Consider the following 15971-nt stretch of genomic DNA (forward strand, 5'->3'; position numbering starts at 1 on the left):
CATTGATAAACCTGTGATAGTTTTCTGTGACGGGAAAGAAACGTAAGCCATCAACATGTAATAATTTACGCAGAGGAACTCGGGAGACCGTTGCTTGTTTGGCCGGGCCGACAGCATCAAGTTACTGTCATGATAACACATTGACCCCAGGGGATCTTATGAAAAACTTTCCATAATTTTACTCAAAGTCAACGAAAATCGAGCAGGATCAAAACATTTTACAGCTGATCGCTTTGAAAAACGTTAAGCGATGACGTCAAGTTTAACCGATGACTTCTTAATATCACAAAGTAAGTGTTTTGATTAATGACATGAATGTTTATATTTTTAATTAGTGTGTACAACTAGTCAACTGAATATAACATGGCAAAGATGAATGGACATTTATATAGGTGATTGATTCAATAGATTTATAGCATTTTGAATAAAAACTTGTCATGGATTTATTGCATTTTGTGGAAAAAATAATCCGTTTTTATACACTCTTAAAATGAATGTGTTAAATTAACACATCTTGTGTCTAGTTAAGGACAACACATCTAGTGTGTTGTCCTTAACTTAACACATCTCTGTGTTATTTTTGGAATAACACACTTTGTGTTGTTTTAACACATCTTGTGTTGTCCATTTCATTTATTTAAGCTCACATTCTACACGAAATGACACACAGTGTTTTAAAATAACACATAATGTGTTAAATAGTTTAACACAAAACAATGTGTTAAAATTAACACATCCTTTCTTAGTGTGTAATAAATCTTTGAAAATCAAGTTATGGATTTGAATTTTTTATGTTTTTATAACCTAAAGATGCTATGTGAAAGTTTGTAACAGAAAATAGTGGTTTTCATCTTGTCACTTTCTTGGTATAGAAAACACGTTTTTACCGAAATTTGTCAAAATGGATTTATTGCGTTTTGGAACCAAACTCTTCATATATATATGTATATATATAAATGGAGAGTAAAACAAAAACAATATGGTTTGCCATTTAAAGTTAGGGTGCAGTCATAGGACCAGCCTGATATTAAAGGAATAGTCCATTTTCTGAATTTTTTTAATGGACTTTAATAGAGCCCAACGCTTAATACTTAACTCAACACTTAACAGTTTTTTCAACGGAGTTTCAAAGGACTATAAACGATCCCAAACGAGGCATAAGGGTCTTACCTAGCAAAACGATTGTCATTTTAAAAAATAAATAAAAAATATGCACTTTTAAACCACAGCTTCTCGTCTAGGTCCGGTCCTGTGAAGAGAAGTTGTGGTTTAATAGTGCATATTTTTAATTTTTCTTGTCAAAAATGACAATCATTTTGCTAGATAAGACACTTATGCCTCGTTTGAGATCATTTATAGTCCTTTGAAACTCAGTTGAAAAAAAACTGTTAAGTGTTGAGTTAAGTATTATGTGTTGGGCTCTATTAAAGTAAATTAAAATGAGAAAAATCCTGCAATGTTTTTCTCAAAAAAAAAAAAAATTCTTTTCGACTGAACAAAGAAAGACATCAACATTTTGGATGACATAGTGGTGAGTAAATTATCTGGTTTTTCTTTTAAGAAAATTGACTATTCCTTTAAAGTCTCCCTGTTGAGAAAATCAAGGTTTTATTGTTGTTTATATGTCTATGTGGTTTTTAATATGCTTTAAGACAAGCTATGTGGAAATTCATCATTCAACACCATTGCTGGGTATTTTCTCTATAAAACTAGAGAATCGCCTTTCCAATGTCACAAATGTGACCAATCATATCAACACAGTTGAAAGCGTGAATCAGTAGGCCGTGTCATAGATATTATGTATGGATGTTGCATAAACTGGGCGTTGAAACAATTGCAGCACAGCTACTTCAGCTGTGCTCCTGTGATGATCACACATGCAGGATGAGTGCTGTAACCTGTTAACATCAGCGCTAAAAGATGAGTGCTGCAATGCGCAGTGTGTGAAACCGAACTTAGCAGTTATGTGTCTGAAACTGAATGAGGGAAGGGTGTAGAGCAGGGCTAGTCAACTGGCAGCCCCCGGGCCAAATGCGGCCCTTCAATCATCTTTATCTGGCCCACCTGTCATCTTTGTCTGATTTAAAAACAGTGGGGTTACGTTTACCTTTCCACTGTACATGACAAATGACGGCCGATAAACCGGATGGGGGCTGCGTGGGGTGCCAGCCATCTGCGTGTGTGTAGTTATCGGATTGAATTTGAGCTTTGGATGTATAAAAAATTTACTGTAAATAATTTGTGCGACTACACCGCATGACACGCCGACCGGAAGTGACGTATATCCGTGTTTTTCAAATCAAAACAGTGCAAAGGGGGAAAGTATTATTAATTTTTTTTGTAACTTTATCAGTAACACTTGAATCCTTTAAAAATGATTGATTATCAATATATTCATAGATTAAAGGTACAGTGTGTAACATTTAGAAGGATCTCTTGACAGAAATGCAATATAATCTACATAACTATATTACCAGTGGTGTATAAAGACTATACTTAATGAACTGTTATGTGTTTATTACCTAAGAATGAGCCAATTTTATCTACATACACTGGGGGTCCCTTTATATGGAAGTCGCCATTTTGTGCAGCCATGTTTCTACAGTAGCCCTAAACGGACAAACTGCTCTATAGAGTACTACTGTATTTTGTCTTAAACGACAACATGTTTGTCCTGTGGCGTGGCAGCTACCGTAGCTTATCTATGTGTTTCGGTGAATGGTGGACTGAGCCGTTGGTTGCAATTCACAATCTCACTGCTAGATGCCGCTAAAATCTACACATTGCACCTTTAAAGGTTTTTGCGCTGGAATGAGATTCTCTCCCACGATGACACAGATTTACGATTAAACTGAAATTTCATTACGACTGTCACTAGGGGGCGACCTCCGACAGTCACATCCAAATGTAGTGTACAATGGAAAGGTGGTTCAGCCTATATCTTTAAAATATTAAAGAATAAAATATATAATAGGTAAAAGTAAAAAATCTATAAAAGATAAAAAAGGGGTAAAAGTTTGGCCGCACCATAATTTCAATTTTAAAATCTGTCCTTCGAAGAAATGTAGTTGAAGACCCCTGGTGTAGAGTTACATTTAAACTGTTTTAAAGCATGAAGAAATTACTGTGACAGGTAAAACTTTTATATATCCTATTAAGATGCTCAAAAATTAGTTTTAAGTTTTAGATGTGCTTTTTGATGTGAAACATAAGATTATTCTAAAAAAGCACAAATGAAACTCCACGCCTAAACGCAACATCACTGGACCAATGAGAATGTACAAATTCATACAGATAAGCTACCTTGTAAAATACGGCATGCATATTGCCATGAAATTGTATTGATGGTTTAACCCCTTCAGACCCATATTTTGATTGGTCCATTTCAGTGAACTCAGGGTCTGAAGGGGTTAAGAAAAGCGGACAATAAAAACAAATACAGGTTATAACATTTCATTTCGATTGATTGTCAGAAAAACAATAAAACATCTGACATTTTATCACGCAAACACAGCATTCAAGGTGTATTACACATTGGTTAAAGTGTTTGACTGTGAGTGCTTTCAGTGACAGAAGAGCAGGTGCATTTGTGTATTTATGGGCGTGGGGTACTGATGTCAGGTGAGCAGAGCGTGAGGACCGCCAGCAATGAGTCACAGTCACAGCAGAGCAGGGTCAAAAACAATGTGTGTTTGTGTGTGTGTGTGTGTGTGTGTGTGTGTGTACCTGGTAATTATCACGTTGTGGGGACCAATTGTCCCCACAAAGATAGGAATACCAGTGTTTTTGTGACCTTGTGGGGACATTTTGATGTCCCCATGAGGAAACAAGCTTATAAATCAAACAAAATGATGTTTATTGAAAATCTAAGGTACAAGAAAGTTTTCTGTGATGGTTGGGTTTAGGGAATGGGGTAGGAAAGGGGAATAGAATATACAGTTTGTACAGTATAAAATGCATTACGTCTATGGAATGTCCCCACAAAACATGGAAACCAGAATGTGTGTGTGTGTGTGTGTGTGTGTGTGTGTGTGTGTGTGCGTGCGTGCGTGCGTGCGTGTGTGCGTGCGTGTGTGAGAGAGAGAGAAAGAAAGAAAGAAAAAAGATTGTAATGCACTTCACTGTGACGACTTGGAAATTGCACCTCCAATTCCATCTCAGGTTTGTCAGTAAATACATCACAGCGTTTCTGAAAACACTGCCATCATGCAGCACATACATTAAATATGAAACACTGGAGAGTGAAACAAACTCTTTCAACTGCGGGTCAGAGAGAAGGCTATACACCATATAATTTATTCTGCACAATAACACACACTTTTAAGAGCCACCTTCAGGGCCATAAGAAGAACCTGCTGACATTTTTACGTTTTCTGGAAAATACTACCAAAATACACTGCATGGCCAAAACTATGTGGACAACTCCTACTAATGATGGGTTTACTGTTATGCAACCATGGGTTATAATAACCCAGCAGTTCGGTTAAAACAACCAAGCATTGGGTCAATTTTAACCCAGCGGGTGTGTTCTGTCCAATATTGACCAAACATGGCTTAAAAATAACTCAGCCATTTTTTGAGGTAAAGAGTTCAGTTTCCATCAACGTGACACTGTAACAGAAAGCAGCCCGCAAAAATGATTGACTGGTCCAAGCAGGAACTTTCACAAGCTGTACAAAACTCCTGAACCTCACCAAACAACTTCGAGATCCACGAGAACACAACTACAAACACGGTTTGAATGTATCCATTAAAGGACAAGTTGTGTATTTTAAACTTAAAGCCCTGTTTTCAAATGGTTTATGATGAAATAGAACGGTTTTGACTGAAATTTGGACATATGATGCTGGCCAGAGAATTTTCGGGTGTTTGTTGTATCACCCCACCACCTCTACAATGGCTGTATAGGTGCACTGGAACAATCCTTCCTAAAATGCATTAAACTTTCGTTTACAAAGACGTGAAACTCACCGACTGATATGCTCACACAAAAATCGCTGCAAAAGATGCTTTCCAACAGGTGTTTTTACCATTTGTTGTAAACTTGTGGACCTATTTTCCAAACGCCTCACACTCGTATATTCTTCCGTTGAGAGCTTGAATAATAGACACTCCAGCCCAGTTGGTGGCGCTAATCCGCCTTTGCAAATTGCAAGAATACCAACAAGATTCCCAGCGGCGGAGTAATACCGTACCTCACAGCACATCTAATACAAGTCAATGGAGCTGGACAAAAACTACAATAAAACCTGTTGGAAAGCATCTTTTGCAGCGATTTTTATGTGAGCATATCAGTGAACACCCCTGACCACTCGGTGAGTTTCACGTCTTTGTAAACGAAAGTTTAATGCATTTTAGGAAGGATTGTTCCAGTGCACCTATGTGCACAGCCATTGTAGAGGTGGTGGGGTGATACAACAAACACTCGAAAACTCTCAGGCCAGCATCACACGTCCAAATTTCAGTCAAAACCGCTCAACCTCATCACAAACAATGGCCTCAAGTGCAAAATACCGAACCTGTCCTTCAATGAATTACCAATAAACATTTAGTCTTTGTTTGCAGAAGGTGAGATGGATCATGGTCTGTGAGAAACTGTTGTTGTGGGCTATGATAACATCATCCACGCTGTGCATGGATCTCCTGGGACTTCTCTGTCTGCTTCCCTAATCTGTCTGGGAAATTGGCCAAAAGGAATCATCCTGATGAACTGGAGCTCTGTGGCACTTCATACTTTAAAAGTAAATTGAACCGAATTGCTCCGTCAATTCATATTTGGGGAAAAAGCACGAAAAGTATCTAGTCAAAATATACCGCATAGGTCTATGCACGGGGTCGATTTTATTATCGCGTGAATCACACACCCGTTATCACTGTTGTTTGTTCCTTTCAGCCAAAGTAACAGCAATGAATAGCAGCAGATGCCTGAATGTATCTCTATGACAACTAAGCCATGTGTTTGAGCATGTACGTGTGAAAAAGCCTGGATATGTGTTTATGTAAGCACTGATGCATTTCCAGTTTAGAGGATACCGTCACATTAACCCGACACCTGTCACAGGGTTACAACACAAATATCACATCACCAGAACTGAATCAGCCACCGGTTATCCATAAACTGGATCACCTAAAAATCACCTCTCCTCCTGTTGTAATTCAATCCACAAAATATCTGCCCGGCCCGCTGTAGTCTACATCATTATAATGAACATTATTATATTATGGTGACAGTTTGAATTAAACCTTTTGAAACGGTTTGAATAAAGTGTGGGAATTAGGAAGACATTTGTTATTTAAAGCACCTTACAGGACACTAATCGCAGGTACGGCCCCCATAAAACAGCCTGAGGACACAATGATGAGCAGATCTTTGTGTTCGAAGAGAGCAAAAGTCAACTATTGTACATTGATCTACAACGTCACCTGAACTTGTGTAGAAATAATGACTAATAAAAATAAAACTACATGAAAACAAGAACAAGGTGTAATAGCAGCATCCACTGTGCGAGCAAGATCATCACACCATTGCTCATTTTTACATCTCTCTCTCTCTCTCTCTTTCCATGTCAGGCTGACAGCTTTTTGACATTAATCTGGATACTACAGTATGAATGCCTGAGGATTTTCTCTCTCTGGTTAATCCATTGACTCCAAGAAAGCTGGGTGTCATTGGGAACAGTGGATCCACTGATCCAGGCTAGTAAAAGTGAATGTCTTGATTACAGCTCTCCACAGGTCTAAGAAGACAGAAGTCAGTGGTAAAGGCTGTGGATTAGGGCCCATTACAATCTTTTCAGCAATCCGAGTTACGCTTGACATGCACCCGACAAGTCCCGCATAAGCCACCTGCAGTTTTATCCAGACTAAACACAGATTTAACACATCTGGTACATTAGCACATGAACCATAATGTACAGTGTCACCTTCTTGCTGAGGTGAAATGTGACCTTGGCATGTTTTCATCAGATGCACATGTAAGTATAGCATATATTGGTATGAATAAATGCATGCATTAAATACTATCCTAATATATCAGCTGTCAGCACCATTACTGTATCACAGGAGGAGATCTGATCCAATCGCATTGACAGTGACAAAGCACTGGCACTTTACTCATCTCCCATGGCTCTCAATTTCTCTCTCTTCATCTACCTCTATCTATCTGTGCAAGTTGAGCGCACCGGTGGCTTGGCTCTGCCAGGTGAAAGGTCACTGAGTAAAGCAAACGCAGAGACATTGTTCATCTCTCTTCATGCATTACCTATGGGAATAAATACAGTTTTCTAACCGATTTCTCTTCGCACGGCCTCCTTCCATTCGCTTTTGTCTGCTGTTCATTCCCCTGCTCTCTCTATCTGTCATTGCTTCATGCTGTTCTGGGCACAGCCTATAACAGCCCCTGCCAACGGCACAGTTAGAGACTCAGTGGCCCACCTACCTGTTTATTGACAGAGACTCAACAGACAGCTCTTGAACACACACATACACACACGCACACACCGCAAGGTTGAAAGCATCCATTGTGTTTCTCTGTCTTACCCATTAAACATATTACGAGGCTGGTCACAGTAAGTATTATAGACATTTTATTAGTTCTTGGGAGAGACAAATGAGGGTAATGGGTGGCTAGACTAGAGACTAAAAGTTAGTTTTTTGGCCTTTATGATGAAAAACTGTAAAAAGGTCACACACAGGGACATCTCATTGATATTTGCCGGAGCACATGTCTGCTAAGTTTGCAGTTATTGTGAATATTATATAGGGGTATAATGTGAAAAAAAAATTTCAAGCATTTATTTTCTCTTAACATAGGATTTTTCCAATTTCTGGAACTTGCACCTAACTTCTCTGACCTGCTCCCGTAAACAGATTTTCGACCGATTCCCCCCTTTCGACAATCCTAGCAATGTCCCACTTATCTTGATGGTTAGCTTATCAGATTTTCCCTTGGTGTGGGGTGTGTTAAGAGTGTCCGAACCTGATCGGTAGAACGTCGGAGGCGTCCTGTTCGCGAATTGTAAATATCAAAACATGTTTAATATTTACAATTGAATCAGAAATCCTGATGTGTGGGGGGAACCTCGAGGATAAACGCGCGCACGCTCTTGAGATTATCACGTGAAATGAAACAATACCCAATCAGAAAGCGAGATGATGAAAGACGGAAGCAGTCATGGCGCAGCACAAAGTGAAGTTGATGCCACGTGAACTTGTACAGACTAGGGGTGTGCATTGGCACTGCCCTCACAATTCGATCCAATTACGATTCACCAGGTAACGATTCAATTCAATTCGATTCTACGATGCATCAGAATTCTACTGTACACAACAAGGCAAATTTTTAATCAGTCAAGTGCAACTATTCTCAACAAAAACGGAAGCTTAACAGCTATAAGACAATGACACTTATATACCTGAGATGAGAATTTACACACAGCGTAAGTCTTGTCTAGTTTCCCATTAGCTTCGTAGAATCCGGAATGTGCCTATATGTCCACTTTCCATTGAAAAGGGTGCGTTTTTATTTACCCGTCTATCACTGTCATCTCTCATCTTGAGAGTAATTGAAACTTCACAACTTTATTGTCCACTCGAGGCCAGAAAATAAACAGTGGCATAATCGATTATGGCACTTTGCTGCATCGATGCTGAATCGTGCATGCGCGCATTGCGATGCATTGCCGAATCGATTATTGTTGACACCCCTAGTACAAACCATGTTCCCGCTGTCTCCATGACTTCACCCAAACCCTTTTCTTTTATTCCCTTGAATTTTGAATTTTCTGTGAAAATCATTCCAAACACTATCATTGAAATTTCTTCATGCATATCGTCTGCCACACCATAGGTGCAAAACGGTTAAATCTAGGATTTTTTCATCCTCATGTTTGTGGTATATAACATTTATAAGATGTAAAAAATCTTTTGGTATGTACCCAGCATTAGTAAAGCTTTTTGTGGTCACCAGCATCCTTGTATAATACAATATGCGCAACATCTTTCAAAAGTCCATTAAAAGACCACTATGGTGTTACAGGGCAGGCAACTTGGTGGTGGTGTGAGTTCAATTTCCAGGGAACAATACTGGTGAATACCTTAAATGTAGTGTAAGTCACTTTGGATAAAAGCATCTGTCAAATGCATAAATGTAAATGTGTTGCAACGTGTTTTAAATACCTACAACTAAAACCTGATGGGGCCGCAGGAATTAATCAGTTTAGTTATGACCTAGGACAAGGACACTAAACTGTATCATGCTAATACAAATAAAAAGATGCACACAAAAAAATCCCTCTCTCTCTCTCGCTGTGTGTGTGTGTGTGTGTGTGTGTGTACGTGCGCGCGTGTGTGTGTGTGTGTGTGTGTGTGTGTGTGTGCGCCCACGTACGGGTGTGTGTGTGTGTGTGTGTGTGTGTGTGTGTGTGTGTGTGAGAGCGACAGCCAGTGAGAGAGAGAGCGAGAGAGAGAGAGAGAGAGAGAGAAAGAGAGAGAGAGTTGGCTTTCAACAGAAGTGTGCAGGCATTTCTAGGTGCTGCTTGTGAGGAAAACAATCTGTTCTAACCTGCTGTTCAACACAACGCCCAGAGACCACAGCATGAATAGCTTCTAAAACAGACAAGAAGACTAAACCCAAAAACGATTGTGTTTGCGTGTGCGTATCTACTTGTTTTGAAGCAAATCCGCTTTTAGTGGGTCAACGGCATCTGTACACCACTCAGAAACTTCAATTTGAGACGTAGAGACGAAAAGCCAAATAACAGTTCCCATTATCATCCTGACAAAAGTAAGAATTGTGTTTTTCAGCCAGCAAAGACAAATAAGAGCACCCGAAAAACAGAATTCAACCTCAAATAGACGATAAAACACATACACAACTTATTCTTTGCTGTATGCTATATACCTTCCCTACACACTGCTGTTAGTCCAACACAGCTTTAGTTGTCCCAAACCTATTCCATCAAATGAAACTTCTCAACACCATCTGTTTCTTAGACATGAGGCGTTTATGAGCAATAGTTTTTCATTCACATGGATGAAGATAAAGCTCTCATTCTGGACATGTTTATAGTCTTTAACAAATTTAAAATAAACATTACCAAGATTTATAAATGTTGTAAATGTACCGTTCATTGTCAATGTTAACTTTTATCATAATGGAACACAGAATAGTAAAACACTGCCACATTACACATCCAAAAATTCAGCATTCTAGTGACGTCTGATTGGACAAAAATCTGTGTAGTGCAGAATGAGTCATAGAGAGAGGGAAAACGTCCATTTAAAACGTCCATATCGGCTAAAGCCCATATATATAGCAACTTTTACACCAGCATACAGATAACGTCAAAAGTAATAGACATGAACTCCACAGGGTCTTAGTACTCTCTTTCTACATTAGACTGAGCGACGATAAGAAATGTCCTGCCCGATTTCCAAAAAGGGAGTTTGCGTCAGATTTACGAACACCATCCGAAATCCACCTCATCTGGAATGAGTGCTATACCATCACTCACCATATAGTGACTCTTAACGTTTCATTACCACAGCAGTCTGACTGATCTGTGCTTAGCCTAAATTTACTGCATAGTGTCAGATTCAGACACACAAACAGTGCTGGTATGTGTATGTGCACATAAGTGTATAAACCGAAGGGAGGAGACACGGGCGATAGACAGAGAGAGATGGTAGTCCTCAGTAATTACTTTAATATGCTGTGACATAAATCACACACCAGAGAATTCTTATTGAGTGCCTGGCGAGAAAAGAGACAGAGGTGAAGGAGGTAGGAGGGACGGGATGGCGTGGAGACAGCAGGACAGAGAGAGTAAGAGATAATGAGGAAAGCATCATTACTTTAAAGAACTTATAATGCTTGATACTATAATACTACTGACCCTATACACTTGTTTGTTGTGTAATTTACTATACTAGTAGTGACAAAATCAGGCCCGTATAAACAGTGCAGTGCCCTTTAATATATATATATATATATATATATATATATATATATATATATATATATATATATATATATATATATATATATATATATATATATATATATATATATATATATATATATATATATATATATATATATATATATATATATATATATATATATATATATATATATATATATATATATATATATATAAATATATATTAAAAAAAATATATATATATATATATATATATATATATATATATATATATATATATATATATATATATATATATTAATATATATATATATATATATATATATATATATATATATATATATATATATATATATATATATATATATATATAACTGCATTACTGAAAAATACTAAATAGACTTAACTCTATGCAGTTGCTGTCATTATGCACAAATAATGAAACTTTCAGAATAGGAAGTTATGCACCAAAGAATTAAACAATCCCCTAATTATAGTTATATCCAGATAGCATATTGTAATGAAATGAGTGGCATGGCAATATACATAATTGTATCCTTTAAACGTTTCTCATCTTTTATCCAGTTTTTCTTAAAGGGACACAAGGCAGCATTTTTATGTTAATAAATCATCTTCGTAAGTCGGTATATGGTTAAATGACTCATTACATGACGAATGAAGACCCTCTCGCCCGCCCCTACCGTCTGTAGGAAGAATACCCCACTTGCAAGTTCGCTGTATCCGACCCGGTGTCATTCAGTCTCGTAAGGTCTCAGATATAAAAAGCATTTACTCCCAGACACTAGGGGGAGCTAGTAGAGAAATAATACTCAGACTTGCCTGGTGTGCCTTTAAATGGGCACTGATGTCTAAAACCTTTATTCTCATCTGTAATGTTTTTGGCTAGAAGTTCTCCGGCTCTCTTTGTCTCTCATCTCTGTAATGTCTAATTTCAAACCCACGCCTGCGCGTCTCTCGCGTTTCTGAGTGAGATGTGTTGACTTTAGATTCAACTGAGCGCATGGTGAGATTAAACGATTGACGCATCATGCAATTCAGTGGTTAAAACCTGATCGCGCATTACGTATGTTTGGCACGAGTGCCCGCACATGTGCGAGTACTTGTAAAAAAACTTGTTGGTCGCAGTCTGGAGCCCTTGGTGCCCCCCTATTGCCTGGTGCCACAGGGCACTCGCCCAGTCCCGTCTATGGATAATCCGGCCCTGTACAATATAGTTTTAAGACAAAAGCTTTCTGAGAATAAGTTCTGAAAAGTTTTGAGAGTAAGGCATAACCTGACCAAATTAAAGTATTAATATTTTAAGAACATTCAAAATTAAAAGAATAAATTCAGCAATCACATGGCAATACGTAACTATTTTACAAGGTGGCTAATTCATAAGAATTTGTATGATCTCATTTCTAAATTTTAGTATGATCTACCTTAGAAAAAAAGGCAAAAAGTTAAATGTGTAGCAAAACCTTTGTTCACGTGATTTTTTTGTTACACCCGAGGATGCATTCGAAGAGCTCTTTTCCAAAACGCGATAAACGCCATTTTAAAAAATGAGTTTTTCATTTCATTTCGCTGTTTACTGAACCTATTCACTGCTCCATCAAAATTTCATTCAAAATCACTATATACTGTATTTCCAAACTGCGATAAGCGCCAAAGCTTATCAAAGAACCAGCAAAAGTAGCCTACTGATTATAAATATGTAAAATATTTAAATGAGACATTTTTTAGACCTTTAAGGCGAGTATAGATTCAGTTCATGATGATATAAGCTCAGGCGCCGGAGCTTTTGTTGTGATTATCTATTGTCTGCTATATTTACTTTTTATTTATTAAATCCAGGAAATGTGTTAATGTAAAATTGATTAAAATGAAGATACAATTAGTACAAAACAAAATTCGCTTTAAAGAGAGGCTTTGTGCTTTCTGTTTTGAGGTCTCTGTGAAAGATTGAAAGTCTTTTAGTGCCGCTTTCAGAGCAGTGGCCTCTGTGTTTGCTGGGGGAGAACTGTCACGTAACATTGTTTTTCCCCATAAATGCAAACACGAAAAATAAAAGACAAAAAAAGGTTTTTTAAAAAAACAAACCATATATTTTTGGAAAAAAATGTATGGATTTATAGCGTTTTGGGGGAAAAAAATTGATGGATTTTTAGCGCTTTGGAAATAAAAAAGGATGGATTTATAACGTTTTGGAAAAAAATGGATTTATAGCGTTATGGAAAAAATCAATGGATTTATAGCGCTTTGGAAAAATTAATGCATTTATAGCATTTTGGAACACTGTAAAAAATACTTTGCTGCCTTAAAATTTTTTGTTGAATCAACTCGGATTTACAAGTCATTTCAACTTACTATTATTTATCTTGACTAGAGATGAGTTGTTATAACTACAGATGAGTTGTTATAACTACAGATGAGTTGTTATAACTTAAAAATATAGTTGAGAAAAGTCAACTTAATTTTATAAGTTGTGACAACTCATTTCTGTTGACATGACTTGTAAATCTGAGTTGATTTAACAAAAATATTTAAGGCAGCAAAGTATTTTTACAGTGGAATAAATGTATGGATTTATAGTGTTTTGGGGGAAAAATGATAGATTTATAGCGTTTAAAAAAAATGGATGGATTTTTAGCGTTTTGGGGAAAATTGATAGATTTATAGCGTTTTGGAAAAAAAATTACGGATTTATAGCGTTTTCGAAAAAAATATAGATTTATATTAGCCTGGGTGCCAGCCGATCTTAGCCCCGCCCACAAGAATGTGAAAACAGGAAGATCGGTCTGGCGTTTCTCCGTTGAGGAGCTACTATGCTTGGACAAATGCTGGTTGAACCAATCAAATTGTGAGGGCGGCCTTTATACGATGATGGACTGATAATCAACAGTAACGTAATGAACCACGTCACCAAAGAGCGCGTGTGTTGAATGGCTGCTGCTGTAGAGTTCAGATGTGTGGATTCTGACATTGAGTCTGTTCTAAAAGATATCGACAGAGCATTGATTTTAAAAGAGGAACAGAGAAACGCGAGCAGGGCATTTGTTGATGTTTTTGCCGTCCTTCCTATTCGGCAAAAGTTGGTCGCAACTGAAATGGCTAACGTTATCACGGCGATGCAGCTCAGCGTGCACGACGAGATGGATATAATTAGCGGTCGTTGCCAGCTTCTTTTCGGAAGCCCGGAATCATGGTTGCTGAATAAGTGAGGGACATGCTAGGCTCCAATATTTTCAAGCAAACGTAATGGGTATTGTCTTGGATGAAGTTCACCTAACGTACAAATGGTAAGAGATAGTCTTACTCTATGACTTAGTAAATACTTCATGTTGTGATATAAACGAAATGTTGTAAACATAGTAGGTGTTGATGTACATTCGCTAACTCAGTATAATCACAATGTTAGTGTCATTGTTGCGAAATAACTAGCAGTTCGGTCAGGCTGTAAAAGACGTAACGTACGTCACACACTCCGTTGCTCTGATTGGTCGTAGGTCTATCCAATTGAGTGCAGAGGCATTTTTCGGTTGAGACACGCCTCATAATTATAGCTCAATGGAGCGGTATCAGACTCAAATGTGACCCGCTCTGGCGAAATGAGTCGGAAGTCGCAACGTTCCGTTTTAAGATATGAGCCGATAATGTGGAAAAACAATGAAATTATCAAAAAAAAATATTTTTAGCTAATATCAAAGAACAGACATTAAAAAATAATCTCCCAAAGTTTCGTAGTCCAAATAATTGAGTAAAGGTGTTTAAATGACTATTAAAGTTGAAACAGTTTTACTAAATTCGCTGGAAATGAACATTGCTTCTCTCAAATCCTCTCGTCACCTCCAAGCATTTCGGGGGATCCCCTGAAACGTCACTATCTCTCCAAATATGGTGTTACACGTTGTTTTAGAGCCAATCAGAAATCTTCATAAAGGCTGATTATTTGTCAATGGGAAACCCTGGGGCACGCGATTGGTCCAGCCATCCTCCTGTCATACTCACAGCACTCTCCTCTCCTATTTAACTCCTTTTTGAATTGGTTACACTGTTATTGTCAACTAGCCTACACAAAGATATGATTACATAGGCAAGCATTATTGTTTTCTTTTTGCTTGTCTCTCTGCCTCTCAATTTCTCTCACACGCGAACGCGCGCGCGCACACACGCGAACACACACACACACACACACACACACACGTGCGCGAACACGCATGCGCGCGCGCTCACGCACGCACACACACACACGCACGGACGCACACACACACACACACACACACACACACACACACATCCTTGTTTTTGTTACTTTGCGAGGCCCCATGACTGGGACATCACTTGTGGGATCCACCCTTTCTAGAAGAGGTACGCTTCTTAAAAAAATCATGCAAGCTCAGAACACATTCATCAACACATATCTCACATGATAATCTCAAATTTAAGAACTTTTGCACAAGACCTGACTGGGCCGTCACATGTGGGATCCCAAACTGGTTTTCCTTGTGGGTCCACCTACACACACTTCAGGTTTTACATACTTCGTGAGGCCATGCATTTACTATTCAGTAGTTGTGGGGCCCTTTGCACATTGTCTTTCAGTTGAATAAAAATCTATATCCTTTACTTCACAGTATCACTTGAACAAAGTAAACAGCATTTGAGTTGATATTAAGATGCTTTTGGATATTTGCCTCTCATACATACATATTAATGTATATTTACAGGTTTATACACCCTATTTTGTGGGACATTTCTCTTTGATGTTTTATGCTTTGTTTCAAATCAGGCAAGATCAGAACACATTAAAACATTTAAAAATTTAACAGCACCACTTATCTTATTTTTAGTACTTTCCAGGACCCGATGACTGTGAAATCACAAGCAAGTATGTGTAGTTAATGTATAGAAGGTTTCATCGGACGCACGTGATAAACGTCTTGAAAACGTTCCGCTTTCGTTTTTTTAATGGTCTGACTAGTTGCTAAACTTATCTCTTGAACAAATGCCTCGTCGAAAATAACA

Source organism: Misgurnus anguillicaudatus, chromosome 19 (assembly GCF_027580225.2).
Source record: "Misgurnus anguillicaudatus chromosome 19, ASM2758022v2, whole genome shotgun sequence".
In the NCBI taxonomy this organism is placed as follows: Eukaryota; Metazoa; Chordata; class Actinopteri; order Cypriniformes; family Cobitidae; genus Misgurnus; species Misgurnus anguillicaudatus.